General features: G+C 43.6%; 1 protein-coding gene across 5 annotated transcripts in view; it reads right to left on the minus strand.

Annotated features, from left to right (window-relative positions):
• AFF1 (AF4/FMR2 family member 1) overlaps positions 1-14,788 on the minus strand; it is a 205,807-nt gene that overhangs the window by 74,862 nt on the left and 116,157 nt on the right. The window lies entirely within an intron of this gene.

Genomic DNA, 14,788 nt, shown 5'->3' on the forward strand with positions numbered 1-14,788 from the left:
ATCTTTTTAAAAAAATGTATAAATATTGCTAAGATCAGAGGAAGGAAAGCAGTTTTTATTTGCTGAATGGGCACTAAAAGCCCATTTCCCATTATTTGCCACGGAAATAAGAAAAATTAATTCTGAATAAAAGGTATTGAAGAATATGCTACTGGACTCAGTATAGGAGACAGCATCAGCATCCAACTGCCAAGAATTCAAATTCCTTTAAAAAAAAAAAGAATCGTAATATTTCAGAGCTGAGAAAAGCAGGACTGGCTGACTGACTACCCACCTCCTCATTTAGTAAAACTAAGAGAGCAAAAATTTCTACACGGAAATTTTCTACAAGAAAAATGAGAATCAGGGGCACCTGGGTGGCTCAGTGGGTTAAAGCCTCTGCCTTTGGCTCAGGTCATGATCCCAGGGTTCTGGGATCAAGCCCCGCATCGGGCTCTCTGCTCAGCGGAGAGCATGCTTCCCTCTCTCTCTCTGCCTGCCTCTCTGCCTACTTGTGATCTCTGTCTGTCAAATAAATAAATAAAATCTTATAAAAAAAAAAAAAAGAAAAATGAGAATCCATGTTTCATGGTTTTGGGCGGTAACAAACAACTTTAAAAAGTTAAGTAAACTAACTGTGGGGTTTTCTTTAAAATGACTTAAGTGTCTCAATCATACATTTAAAGGCTTATCAGAAAACATGTCTGTATTTGGAAAGGGGCAAAAGATGAAGAAGCAAAGCAGGACCAACTTTACACAATTTCTTTTAAAGGTGTGAAAATTAGAGGTGGGCTGGCTCAATTGGAAGAGTGTGTGACTCTTGATCTCAGGATTCTAAGTTCAAGTCCCACGTTGGGCATAGAGCTTAATATATAAAAAAAAAAAAAAAAGAAAGTTTGAAAATCAACTGCTTTTCACTTTAGCTAGATAACACTAAACACATTTCATTATAAAACCTGAAAAGATATGCCTTTTGCCTGAGTTTTCATCCATCAGATCTGCCCGCGGGGGGAACAATCATAAGGATATAGAAATACCTGAATTCGCAGAGAGCGAACACTATCACTCACAGGGCTCAAGCAAGGTTGGAGGGCAAGCCAGCGTGTGTGCCCTAAAGGATTAGCCAATCACCGCTTTGCGGGAATGTTAAGACCTATGTTGCCAATGCTTAAAGGGGGAAAAAAAAATTAAAATCCAGATTTCAATGTGACACATACTGATTTTCAGTCCCTGGCCCTCTGATGCTGTGGACTCTCTAAAGTTGGCTTTTACTGCTTCCTTCTCTCACAAATGGGGGGGGGGGGGGTGCGTAGGAGAACACAATACAGGGAACACGCTCACTTTGAAGACAGGAGTCTCTTTTTCTATGAAGCATAGCCCCACCTGTATCACGGACATCTTCAGTCCTCGGGGAGACCATGAAAGGGCGGTCTATGTGGGGGACACAGGATGGTCAGCCCCACGGCTGTACTGTGCAATGGTCCCGTTTGCCACACGAGCGCCTACCAAAGCCTGCTTCAGGGGCTTGGCATATGGCGCTTGACAGAGTGATCTCACCAGAAACACGAAACCAAGTAGGCAAAACAAATCACAGTGTAGTTATTTTACATGACTTGCATGGAATAAATCTGTGAACTATAGGTGAGTCATCACATAATAAAGGACTCAATTAGGTTCAGAACAACACACCAGTGTTTTGCCTCATGGTAGCAACTAGCTCACTGGAATCTTGAGAGAGTATAAGGAACATAAAAGACCCTGGTGTCCCTGTTTTACTCTTTCCTGCAAGATAATTAATCTTACTAGAAAATTAAACCCAGGTTGCCAGTTGGGCATTTTCAGGGTCAATAATTCTTAAATTACTAGAATACCAATTAATGATACCCAAGTGGCCTAGAAGAGTTAAATGCCCCTACCCAAAATGGTTGGCCCATTCCCATAAAAGTGATTCATTCAATGGCAAAATATTTAAAATGGAGAATCCTCCAAGATTAATAGCAATTTTATCATATGTGAGCACTTACATAAAAATAAACCCAAAATCCACTGAAGGAAATTTGGTGTCTTATTTAATAAAGAGGAAAGCACCTACATACATGACAGATGTAGAAAAATCATGACTTTCCAAATTTTATAGTACATAAAACCACCTGATTAATCTCTAAACTCAATACTGAAAGTCCAGCAATTAGGAAGGCTGGAGCTCTACTAAGAACACCTAATGATCGGATTAGGCTGCTTATTTTCAAATCCACACATCAGAATGCCTAGCCTGACCCAGGAAATACTTAGGATGAAAATGGTAAGTCAAACAATTTCTTTAAAAAACTGCTGAACTTAGTGCCTGCTTCCCATCCTGGTGTCCTCAATAGGAAATACAGTCCTGCATCAAACTGCCCCCCCCCACACTCCGATAAACATTTGTAACAGATTATCTTTCAGACCCCAGATTCAACTGAACTAAGAACCTGAGCTCAGCACAGAACAGGAAAATTCCCGTTTTTGCTCCTGTCCTCCCCTGTGCTAAACACAAAGGATAAAGAAGCAAAGAGACACATGATTCTGCCCTCAAACTGTTTTTATCACCTGGAGAAGGACACGGAGGATAAGACCAAGAAGTCCTGAGACAGAAGTCTGGGTACCAGGAGCACGGAGGAGAAGCCATTTCTTTCAGGGTCTGGGAAGCACCAAGCAGGAGGGCTCTAACCAATGCATGGAGAAACAGGTAAGAATCCCATCAAGAAAGCAACTGGGGGAGGGAGAAGTTGGAGAGCAGGCAATTGGAAAGAATCTAGATTTTTATCTTGGACAATGAAGAGGTACTGCAGGATTTTTTTTTCTTTAAAGATTCTATTTATTTATTTGACAGAGAGAGAGAGAGAGAGAGAGAGAAAGGGAACACAAGCAGGGGAGAGGGAGAAGGGAGAAGCAGGGAGAGGGAGAAGCAGACTTCCCGTGGATAAGGCAGCCTGATGTGGGGCTTGATCCCAGGATGCTGGGATCATGACCTGAGCCGAAGGTAGACACTTAATGACTGAGCCACACCCAGGCGCCCCGTGCTGAAGGATTTTAAACTAGAATGACTTGATTCGATTTTCATATAATAAAATCACACTCTTGTGCAGCAGTACGGCAGGTGGTTTAGAGAAGGAAAAGGGCAGAGAAAGACAAGTTAGAAAGAAGGTACAGTAGTAGTTCACGGGTGCCTGGATGGCTCAGTTGGCTAAGCATCTGCATTCGGCTCAGATCACGATCCCGGGGTTCTGGGATCAAGCCCCCCGTCGGGCTCCCTGCTTGGCAGGAAGCCGGCTTTTCTCCCTCTCCTACTCCCCCTGCTTGTGTTCCCTCTCTCACTGTCTCTCTGTCAAATAAATGATAAAATCTTAAAAAAAAAAAAAAGTAGTAGTAGTAGTAGTAATAGTAGTTACAGCAGTTCAAAGTCAGCTTTAATAAAAATATGAACCAAAGATGGGACCATGAGGGACAGAGAAAAGGAGAAGCTTTCAATGTTATTTAGCAGACCACATCCACAGGACTGGGTTGACAAGTGGAAGAAGGAGAATGTTTCGTGTGGATGAAGAGGTACAGGAAATGTAACGAAATCTGTCAGAGGCGCTGAATTTGAGGTGCCTGTGCGGCATCAAGAAGAGTGGGATTAAGATGATCTAGAGCTGAAAAAACTTTCTGCAGTTTTAGGCTAGAAAAATCAATTTAGTGGTCATGAGCGTGCAAGCAGTTAACTCTCGTGTGCAGATGAGATCACCAGCAAAAGGCTGCAGAATGAGGAGAAAGGATGGCTGAAGGCAGAGCCTGGGGAAGAGGTGGGAAAGGCAGCCTCCAGTGGGGACTGTTAAAGCATGTGTGAAGAGGCAGGAGAAAAACCAGACAAGCGAGGGCAGTGTTTCAGGGCACAGTGGTCAACAGTGTCAGAGGCCATGCAGAGGCCAAGCAGGCCTCGCCCGCCTCAAGAGCGCTCCGTGACTCTGTCCACCAGACGTCCAGTGTAGGCAGCACCGCCGGGGGCATGGGCACCTGGCAGCCTGCGATGGGTTCCGAGATTACCTGGGAGGAGAGGACGCGCACAAAGTATGTTTACTTCTTCCTCAGAGCTTCGGCTAGGAAAGGAACAAGAAAGAGGTAATTAAGGTAAAACAGGAGTGAGGAAAGGCCCGATTGTAACTACAGACTCTTCGGAAAGAGGCAAGGAATGAGGGAAAGGCTTAAAGTAACCAAAAAGGGTGTGCAGGTTCAAGGGCAAGAGAAGGATCAGCTCCTTCTGTGAGATCAAAGGGAAAGAGGTAAATGGTGGATGTAAATACGGATTTGGGGGGTTAGGGAGGTCAATGTAGGAGAGAACTGAGACATCTTGTACCTGGTGGCCTCCTTCCTTAAGGGATAGAAACCTCAGAGAAAGCCACATGGACGCCACGACCAAGACTGAGTTTCAGTCATCATGAATCATCTGTTCCACCCAATACGTGCATTTATCAGGCACTAACAGGAAGGCAAAGCCATGGAGAAAAGCAGAGCTCTTAATGCTTCAAATGAAAGTGTTAAACAAATGATCATTACTCCACAGAAGCCACGTTTTGTGGCAGAAAGAGGATGGGAACTAGGAGCCAAGACTCCTTGCCGTGTTGATATTAGTTTATTTATCTGTACAGGGGAGCCACTAGATTGAGCTCTGCCACTTAGGAGTTCAAATCATTAAACTTCTTAGAGACTCCATTCCATGGCATGTAAAATGGTGATTCATGCCACCGGCCCTAATTCACAAGGTTGCTGTGACAATCAAGAGAGAAACAAATAAACAAGTACTTTGAAATTAAAAAGGGGTGGGGTGTGGGTGACGGTGAAATACTTTCAAGTGCCTTCCTCGAAGGGACAGATTTACACCAGAACTGCCAAGCTATGGATGGGAATGTGCCCCACAGGAGTTGAGTGCAAAGCCCCTGTGCTGTCAGGCAGGGCTGCGGAGCAGTGCCCCTCAGCAAACCAATTCTTGAAATGTTCTTGATAACATCACCCCTAAGCAAACGCTGTCTTAACACTTGTATATCAGATTTTTAGGGCTTTATTCAAGCTAGCATCTTAACTTGGAATTCCTGGTCCCCTTGATCTGATCCCACCTACATTTCTAAAGCGTACACCAGTCACTGTTCAAAGCCTTTCTACTTGCCCAACATCTCGTTCTGATAACCCTCTTTCTAAATTCTACCTTTTTCCTTAAAGCCCAGTTCAAATTTTAACTCTAATTGCTCCTTCTACCCGCCCCCCGCTGAGCTCACGTGCCAAATGCTGTTCTAAGCATTTGACATGGACTGCCCTCAATCTAGTGGCTCCCCTGTACAGATAAATAAACTAATGTCAACACGGCAAGGTCAAGTTTCCTGCCTAAGGTCTCACAGAATTGTAACCCTATGCTGAAGTGCCTCCTCTTTATTAAGCACCGGAGCTTGGATAAATTATTTATAAGGAACTGAAAAATTTCACAAACTGTCACCATTCTCAGGATGTAGGCTCATCGCCCCATCATTCTGCTCTGCCTCTCCCCAAGCACTCTTGCTAGGCTCCTGCGTCTTCCCTCCATGTTCCTTCTCTCCACTTTACCGCAGCCTGGAATGCACTTTTGCCAATACCCAAAACTGGAAGTGCTACGGAAGTCCACCCTCAAAGAATGTACAACTTCCTCTTCTGAAAGACAGCATAATGTAAGGGTCATAGTTAAGAGTGTGGATGCAAGCCAGACTACTCAGCTCTGGATTCCAGCGCCAGCACTTAAGGCCTGGGTAAACCCGGACAAACGAATCTCACTGTTCCCTCTGTTGAGTCTTTCGGTAAAACTGCAGTAATAACAGTGCCTCCCACATGGGATAGATGCAAGGATTAAATGAGTTAATGCACAAAAAGCATTTAGAAGTGTTCCCACCATAAAGGAAAAAGGAGAACCGGGTGAGCATTAGAAGACCATAATTAGCAGTTCAACACCACCTTGTTCGTACGGATGATACTTTGTATTTTTTTATACTACTTAATCAATGTATTGCATCAGTGTCTTTCTCTCCCATTAGCTCCCTTTATATCTAGTGGGTGTTCAAATGCTTGTTGACTAAAAAGGCAGAAACCTAGAATGCAAAGAGGTGAAACCTTCAGACCAAACTGTTTCTGACAAGAAAAGAATTCTTAACATTTTTAAGCAATGTCCACATTATTTGATAATAAGAAAAAGAACTTTTTCATAAGTTAACATGTTCTCAAGTATGGAAAAAAAATGTTAGAAGTAAATTCTACAGCATCAGATTCTGTAAAAAAATAAAAATAAATTTTGTAAGTTTATTAAGAGTTTGTAAGAACTGCAGGAAACGTGAACAACATGGAATGCTTTCTTTAATTCACACAGCTCAGTTCACACAGCTCAGTTCACATAGCTCAATTCAAAGCTTCAATTCCGGCCCAATATATATTTTCAGAGTTCTACTATTTGTACACTGGAACACACAAAAAACCCAAGATGATATATCTAAGGGACAGAGCTAGAAATAGGACCTCTAATTACTTAAATACTGAGGCCCCTAGATTAAAACATTAAACCTCAAAACCCTTCAGCCAAAGGATTAAGGAGATTAGAGTGGGCTTGACAAATTACCACAGGGTTAGGGGGAAAAATGCAGACAGAAAGTAGGCCAAGCTTACACAAGGAATGAAATGGAAGTTCAAGAGAAAACTAATGCTGTGTGTGCACCCTGAACCTCTAGGGGGGGAAAGGATTGTCGATCCAGTGATTTCAACAATTAAAGAAAACAGTATCAGTATAAAAATAGCTCTTATTAAGTTCTTGGAAAATGTGAACATGCAGCAAAGTTAACCTCGGAAAATAACAATTTTCAAATAGATCTTGGCAACTGGAGAAAAGAAATACAAGGCCAAAAAATAAACTTGTTATGATTAACAGGAACCAAGATTCTCTCTTAAAAGGAATTCTGCTTTAAACAGCTCATTAGTATTGGTCACTCCCATCAAACAATCCAAATCAAAGCTACTAACTCGGTCATCAACAGACTTCCCTTGGAATATTTGGTTTTCTGTCCCTGAAGATTATCTGTTGGCTCAAAATAAATCACAATTCATCTAGACAAGAGCTAAAATGACTCCGGTGGCTACGTGAGAGCCTGGGAGGGCACTCAGCCTGGATTCTGAAGAGTTGAATGTCTACATTTTGGCAAAGGCACAACATGAGGGACCCAGGGGGGATCCAATAACTCTCCACAAACATCTCAAGTGTGAAAACAACAAGGAGGAACAGGAATTTCTTATCCTAGTACCAAATGTACTTCTGGCATTTTGAGAAGGAATAGAACATACAACAAAGAAAGAAAACAGCTCCAATTAATAGCACCCAAAAAGACTTTCAAGGTTCAACTGCAAGCTTTCTTCTTGGGCTACTATATGTAATTCCATTATTCATAGTAACTAATTTCTAGCAATTTTTGAGCTTCTCAAAAATATCTTGCCTTAGGATGCCTGGGTGGCTCAGTGGATTAAGCCTCTGCCTTCGGCTCGGGTCATGGTCTCAGGGTCCTGGGATCGAGTCCCGCATGGGGTTCTTTGCTCAGCAGAGAGCCTGTTCCCCCAACCCCCGCCTACTTGCGATTTCTCTGTGTGTCAAATAAATAAATAAAATCTTAAAAAAAAAAATCTTGCCTATATTACTCAGAATGTTTCCTTCAAAGTTGAAACTGTTTCTTCAAACTCAAAAAATTACCAGGATCAGGAAATTAAAGGCAGCAGCTTCCACTCAGCTCTAGCTGGTCAAACTGAAATCATATCTTTCACCAGACTTTGCCAGTTTGTAATTATCGGCTCAAAGGAAACACACACACACTCTCTCTCTCTCTCTCTCTCTCTCTCTCTCTGGCAAAACAAAATAGTCCATAGGCCCAATCTAGTGCTCAGGGCTGTTTGTAGTTTCTGCTCTAAAATTTCTGTCCGTCACTTGCTACTATTTTTTCACTTCTATATTTAGGTATTTGGGGGCTCTAGCATCGAGCCAGCCTCTAAGCAGATCAGTTGAGTTACTACTCAATATTTCTCAGAGACTGGAAGTATTCTGCTCCAAACACCCAGCATCATCAGGGACTTGTGTACACAGATAGCCTCCCCCGCTTTGTTACAATTTCCTTAACACAAACATTTAAGTAGAGCAGGTCTGCCCAAGCTAACAGAGCACTAGCTCCTGGAATCTAATTTAATTTGCTATGAAAGGGTCGCCTGGGTGGCTCAGTTGGTTAAGCAGCTGCCTTCGGCTCAGGTCATGATCCCAGCGTCCTGGGATCGAGTCCCACATCGGGCTCCTTGCTTGGCAGGGAGCCTGCCTCTCCCTCTGCCTCTACCTGCCATTCTGTCTGCCTGTGCTCGCTCTCTTTCCCTCTCTCTGACAAATAAATAAAATCTTTAAAAAAAAAAAAATTTGCTATGAAAGAGTTACTGTAATAAAAACATCTTTAGAAAACGGAAGAAAGCTAGATAAGCTGGACAAGGTCATATCAGAATCTTACTCTCCCCACAAGCCTGACAATGTTGGGGACACAAGAAAGGAAAAAGGGGCCATGGAGAAAGAAGAGCAGAGTCTTTGGAGTCTTCCTCCCTCATTCCTTCCCTGGGGCTGCTCTCGTTCAATTCAGCCTGATCTTTTTGTCTGAGGCCCACTTGGGAGACACTGGGACCACCATGAAGAGGGCTGTCTTCTACCACACTGGGGTGGGTTTTCAGCCCTTGTCAAGTAGATTTCCTGTCCACGCTCCAGAACAAACCTCCTGAAAACCAGAGATGAAGATTCTGGAGCCTACATATACCTGAAGAACCATCTCCTGGGGTGGAAGACTATGGATTTTTATTTTCTACAACTTGTATCTTTACCTGCCTTCCCCAGGCAATTCTGATGTGCTGCCAAGTTTCGGAATGAAAGCAAAAAAATCCCCTTGGATCTACAGTACTGAGCTTATACCCCAAGAGGACTTGTCACGGTCTCTGCACATCACGTGGCATTAGGGAGTGGCACACGCTGCTCCCTCCTCCTGGAATACTGAGGCTGCCTAACCCTTAGCACATCTGCCATGGTCTGAAGGTCTATGTGCTCCCCAAATCCATGCTGATTTCCTAAATTCATGCGGAAATCCCAAAGGTGATGGCAGAAAGAGGTGGCGCCTTTGGGCAGAGCCCTTGCCAATGGGATCAGTGCCTTATAAACAAGTTCCAGAGAGGGGCACCTGGGCGGCTCAGTGGGTTAAAGCCTCTGCCTTCAGCTCAGGTCATGATCCCAGGGTCCTGGGATCGAGCCCCGCATCGGGCTCTCTGCTCAGCTGGAGGCCTGCTTCTTCCCTCTCTGCCTACTTGTGATCTCTGTCTGTCAAAAAAATAAATAAATAAAATCTTTAAAAAAAAAAAAGAAGAAGAAGAAGAAGAAGTTGTTCCAGAGATCCCAACTCCGTTCACCAAGTGAGAATACAATGAGAAAACAACAACTAGAAAGTAGGAAGAAGGTCCTCTTGAGAACGTGATTGCTCCTAGTGCCTTGACCCTGGACTTCCAGCCTTCGGAACTGCCAGAAATAAATTTCTGTTGTTTATAAGCTACCCAGTCTGTGGTACTTTGTTCACAGCAGCCCAAACAGACTAAGACAACCGCTCACTTCTGCGACTTTTACTATTTAGGTCTTGTTTGAATTCTTCTCTGAGCTCCTTCATTGTAAGCCACAGCCCCTGTTTATCCCTCTTACAACAGATTGTGGATTCCTTCCTTTACAGTGCTTGTCCAAGTTCTTACAATTTGATCTGAGTGGCTATCTACACGATGTAGGTTCCTAACTAGATGGTCAAGGTCCGAGAGGCTCAGAACCACGAGGCCCGCCACACAGTAGGTGCTCTGGGTATTTTAGTTAGAAGGTGCAGAGTTGATGATGTGTACAGGGGAGAATGAACTACTGAACCTCACATCAACAGGATACGTGACACCAACACACCAAAGCTGAACTGCCTCAAGGGTTAGTTGCTCTTTTCAAGGTTTAAGATAATAAGAGAACTAATATGGAAGTAGGAAAGACTATCTGCACATATGAATGCACAGTGAGTCACTATTAAACAATTTTCCACTGTGGATTAATTCGTACTGTTGGGCAGGCAGTTTATTGAAAATGGAAGGCTCAGTTTAAGAATTGCCATGAGTCAAGATAGTCCAACAATGAATTCACAACTGCAGGTGACACCCAGGTTTTGGAAACTAGGTAGAAGCTTTTGGTAACATATCATTCCTCACTGATGCCATAAGAGGCCACAAGGAAATGAGAGACCACTAGGACTCAAAACTGGATTCATCTGGAGGGGTATGGCACAGGGCCACGTAAGGAAATAGAAGCTGCGGCAAATTCAAGTTTATAGTAAGTTCTCCAGATGCCAATCAGTTATTTGAATAAATTAAGATAACTGTACCTTTACATGCACACTTCAAACGAAGTGAAAAAAAAAACAGAAAGCAACCATTTCTACTACTTTATAAGCAGAGTCTCAGGTTCCCAGCATGGTCTTCAGTTTGTTTCTGAAGACCCAACCCATCCTCATTGCTTCCCACCTGCTTACTGCCCCTTGCCAAGCATAAGCTGAGCCAGGAAGGGCTTGCTTGCTTCAGGGAATTTTCAGGCAGTCTAGTCCTAAAGCTTTAAATACCTATTTTATGCAAATATAGCCCAAACGTATCATTTCCAATCTTAACATTTTTTTCTGAGCTGGTCTACCACTTGACGCATCTACCTGGACGAATGATGACATCTCAAACTTACTATGCGATCTACTCAGACCTCTTGGTTTTCCCTCCAGACTTGTTCGGCTCAGGTCATGCCCACCTCAGCAGCAGTTACCATCCCAGCATCCAAATCCATCAAGTCAAACAAGCCTTGGTGTCTCACTTTCCCTCATCTCAGGCGCACTCCCATCTCTGGTCAACCAAAGCCCTATCAGGTCCCTGCCAAAAACATCTGGAATCTGCCTGGTCCACTCCTATTATCCTACTTCAAACTGTCATCATCTCTCAAGCCCTACTGGTCTCCCTGCTTCCACCCCTGTCCCTCAAGCCATTTTCTACCCAAAAGCCAGAATGATTTTTTTCAGAAAAGTAAGATCCATCTCTGCCCCGCTCAAGACCTTCCAGCAGTCTCCATTCGTACTTAATAAGCCCAAGTAGAAAGATCATAGAACTGAGAGCTTGAGCTCCAGCTCTGCTACTAACTGTAAATTTTGGCGAAATTCTGCGACTTCCTCCTCCCAGGACTTAGTTACAAAATGAAAGGGCTGTACATTTAGCTACAGAAGTCTAAAATTCTAAACCCAGTACACAACTTAAAATGCCCATCTTGGCTTATTCCATTTCTGTGTCAATAAAACATCGATTTCATAAAGCTTGTATCTAATCCCCCCCTCCCCATCCTGGGGCCTATGCTCAGGAACACAACACAGACATGCCATGGTTTTTCTCTCATTTTCACCTGATATCTTTGGGTGGAAAAGAGGGATGGGGCAACTGGGTGGCTCAGCTGGCTGAGCATCCAACTCTTGGTCTCAGCTCAGGTCTTGATCTCCGGGTCATGAATTCAAGCCCTATGGAGCCTACTTTAAAAATAAAAAAAAAAGAGGGGTGCCTAGGTGGCTCACTCAAGTCAACCATTTGCCTTTGACTCAGGTCATGATCTCAGAGTCCTGGGATCAAGCTGGGCTTCAGGCTCCCTGCTCAGTGGGAAGTCTTCTTCTTCCTTCCTCTGTCCCTCTGCCTCCCCTGCCATCACTTGTTGGGTCTCAAATAAAATTAAAAGAGGGATAGAGAGGAATCTCTCAGCCTTCCGCTTGGGCAAGTCCATTTTATATGGCAACTCTACTGCTAGAAAGTGTCCACGTGCGGTCACCGAGTCTTGGCTATACCCCTCTACCCCTCCGATGGGTCATTTCAAGCTGCTAGACATCTTCCAGTTGACACAAAACTAAAACTGACACGCCCACAGAAAAACCAAGGGCAGATTTTTGTGAGCCAGGCCTCAATGTGGTCGGATTATTGAGCTTTTGGGGCCCCTGCGTGGCTCAGTCAGTTAAGGATCTGCCTTCAGCTCAGATCATGATCCCAGGGTCCTGGGACTAAGCCCCATAGTGGCTCCCTGTTCAGCAGGGAGTCTGCTTCTGCCTCCCGGTCTGCCTTCTACCCCCCAACCATACTCTGTCTTTCTCACTCTCTTTCTCAAATAAAAGAATAAAACCTTCAAAAAAAAAAAAAAAAAAGAATATTGATGTTTTGATCATTTTTGTCCTGTAGGATTCTAGGAAAGACTAAGTTTTAACTGTTAGAATGACTTATTCCAGAAAAGAGTATCATTTTTTAGGAGAACCAGCTAAAATATACAAACCACATTTGTCTCCCACAAAATGCAAGGGCAGTGTGGTGTAAGGCACTCACATGGACGTGGCTTGAGAATGAAGGAGAGCCAGGCAGTCGAGACAATTTTCCCAGTTTGGTTCATCTTTTAAAATACTGTTTCGTGGAAGCCGTAGGGAAGGGGGTGGCAGCAAAGAAACCGCAAAACCCTCAAACCCAGAAAGTCAGAAAAGAAAACCTCCTCTGACTTGCCTTAGGACAAATTAAGCAAATAAAGGAAAACCACTTGGCTATCCCCACACCCCTTCTCTCAGGGCTACCAACAGCCAACTTCCTCTATCCCCCATTCTCCAGCCTTCTTCCCCTCCGTCACAGTCACAAACAGCCCTAGATACTCCTAATAGTCTGGTTCTATATCCAGAGTTTTACTTGCTCGGGGGTGAACTCCCTGCTTTTTTGGAGCCCCATCTCTATCTATGCCTTCCTTTGATTCATTAGAATATTAAAATTTGAGATCCAAATACCCCTGCTTCCTGGACGGATGTCCCCTCCACTCTGAGATCTTAGCTCTGAACTCCCCCTTCACGTCAGCTGCGTGGCGCCCTCCATCTGCCCAGGGACTCCAAGGCAGTTGGTACTACAGCTGGTACTAGCATGAGAACCCTGAACAGAAAACCAGACAGAGCCATATTAAAATGAACGCTCACTGCAAACATAGGCCAGACACAGAAAAGTTTACATCTACTCAAACTACTGCCAGCAGATGACCTTGTGCCAGGAAAACCCCATTCTCCAATCACCGAACCTAGGGAGGATTTTGCTCATTTCAAAGATCCACTCCAGAAAATACTCAAGGGCCATCTGGCATGGTCCTAGGTTTGAAATACACACTAAATCTGAGCAGCTTTGAGGCCTTAGAGAAATCTCAACTTGGCTTATCTTTCACCAAGGAAGGAAAAAGTTAACCAGGACTCTCCTCTGGAAGGTCTACTGGAAATCCGACTGGTGGACCACAGTAACTAGGTTCCCAGCTTTAAGGCTGCCATCTGAAACTTTTCCCAAGTACCAAGCAGTAGGACAGTCTGTACTCAGTTGTTCTACTTGTTTCTGGTGCTGGTGGCTGACCTACACACTACTAGACTATCATCGCCCCTGTGGCAGGGACCAGTACTGGCTTGGCTTTTCACACACACACACACACACACACACACACACACCCCACTTAGAAATATGGTCCAGCACTTAGTAAACAATGTAAACATTCGCTGATTTTTCCTAAATTTGCTTTAAATAAATTTTTAGTTGCTTTTTTTTTTTTTTTTTAAGAAAATACGTTTAGGGGCACCTGGGTGGCTCAGTGGGTTAAAGCCTCTGCCTTCAGCTCAGGTCATGATCCCAGGGTCCTGGGATGGAGCCCCACATCAGACTGTTCGGCAGGGAGCCTGCTTCCCTTCCTCTCTCTGCCTACTTGTGATCTCTGTCTGTCAAATAAATAAATAAAAATCTTTAAAAAAAGAAAATACGTTTAAATTTCCCTCTCATCGGTTTTTTAAACTGGGAAAACAGAACATACCTTATTTGACAAACAAGGCAAAGAAATTCACACTAAGTTCTTCACTGAACAAATTATAAAGCAGGCTGACTGGCCATTATGAGGGGGGAAATATTTCACTTCATTCCACTCCACCCTAATTTGCTGCCTACCCCTCCTCCCAGCACAGCACAAAATATCTCATTACAGTGAGATATCTCATTAACAAATATCTCATTGTGGTGAATCTTCATGACTTGAGGTTAAATGTAGAGCTCTGCCAGCTTGATCACTTCCACCACTTGCTGTCTCCCCCTTTCCCATTTTTCCCTCAGCCTCCACACAAGCCCCATTCTGAAGACATCCAGACTCACTCCAGCTCAACAGCTGACTGTGGACAGAGCAGAACCTCTTCTAAACCAAAAGCTGACACCCCAGAAGAACAGATTTTCCTCCTTCAAGATAAGGGTTATCTTTCCTGGAGTCTGTTTGGTTTTGTTTTTAAGCCGTAAGGAATTTTTACCTTCAAGCCCCAGGTAAGGCTGCTATCTGGGTGCACACAGAAGCCTTTGAGCAATGGATATGCAAATTAGAAGGTTCATACAATAGCTGTGACTAAACCAAGGACATTACCTTAACAGATAAGCTTTCAGACAAATTCACTTCAAACATTCCACTTTGCACTACTAATCTGAATTTTGGAGTAACTATTGCTAATTTAGAATTTCACTGATAAGATGTGGGCCCTGATTCTCTTCATTCAAATACAATGCAGCCATTTACTAAAGGAGTGGAGAAAGGAATTTTTTTGTTGTTGTTTAAAAAGATAAAAGTATTTTGGTCACTTGAAAAAAACATTGCTGAATAGCT

This window comes from Mustela putorius, unplaced genomic scaffold, assembly GCF_011764305.1.
Source record: "Mustela putorius furo isolate JIRA1106 unplaced genomic scaffold, ASM1176430v1.1 tig00000382_pilon_pilon_pilon, whole genome shotgun sequence".
NCBI lineage: Eukaryota > Metazoa > Chordata > Mammalia > Carnivora > Mustelidae > Mustela > Mustela putorius.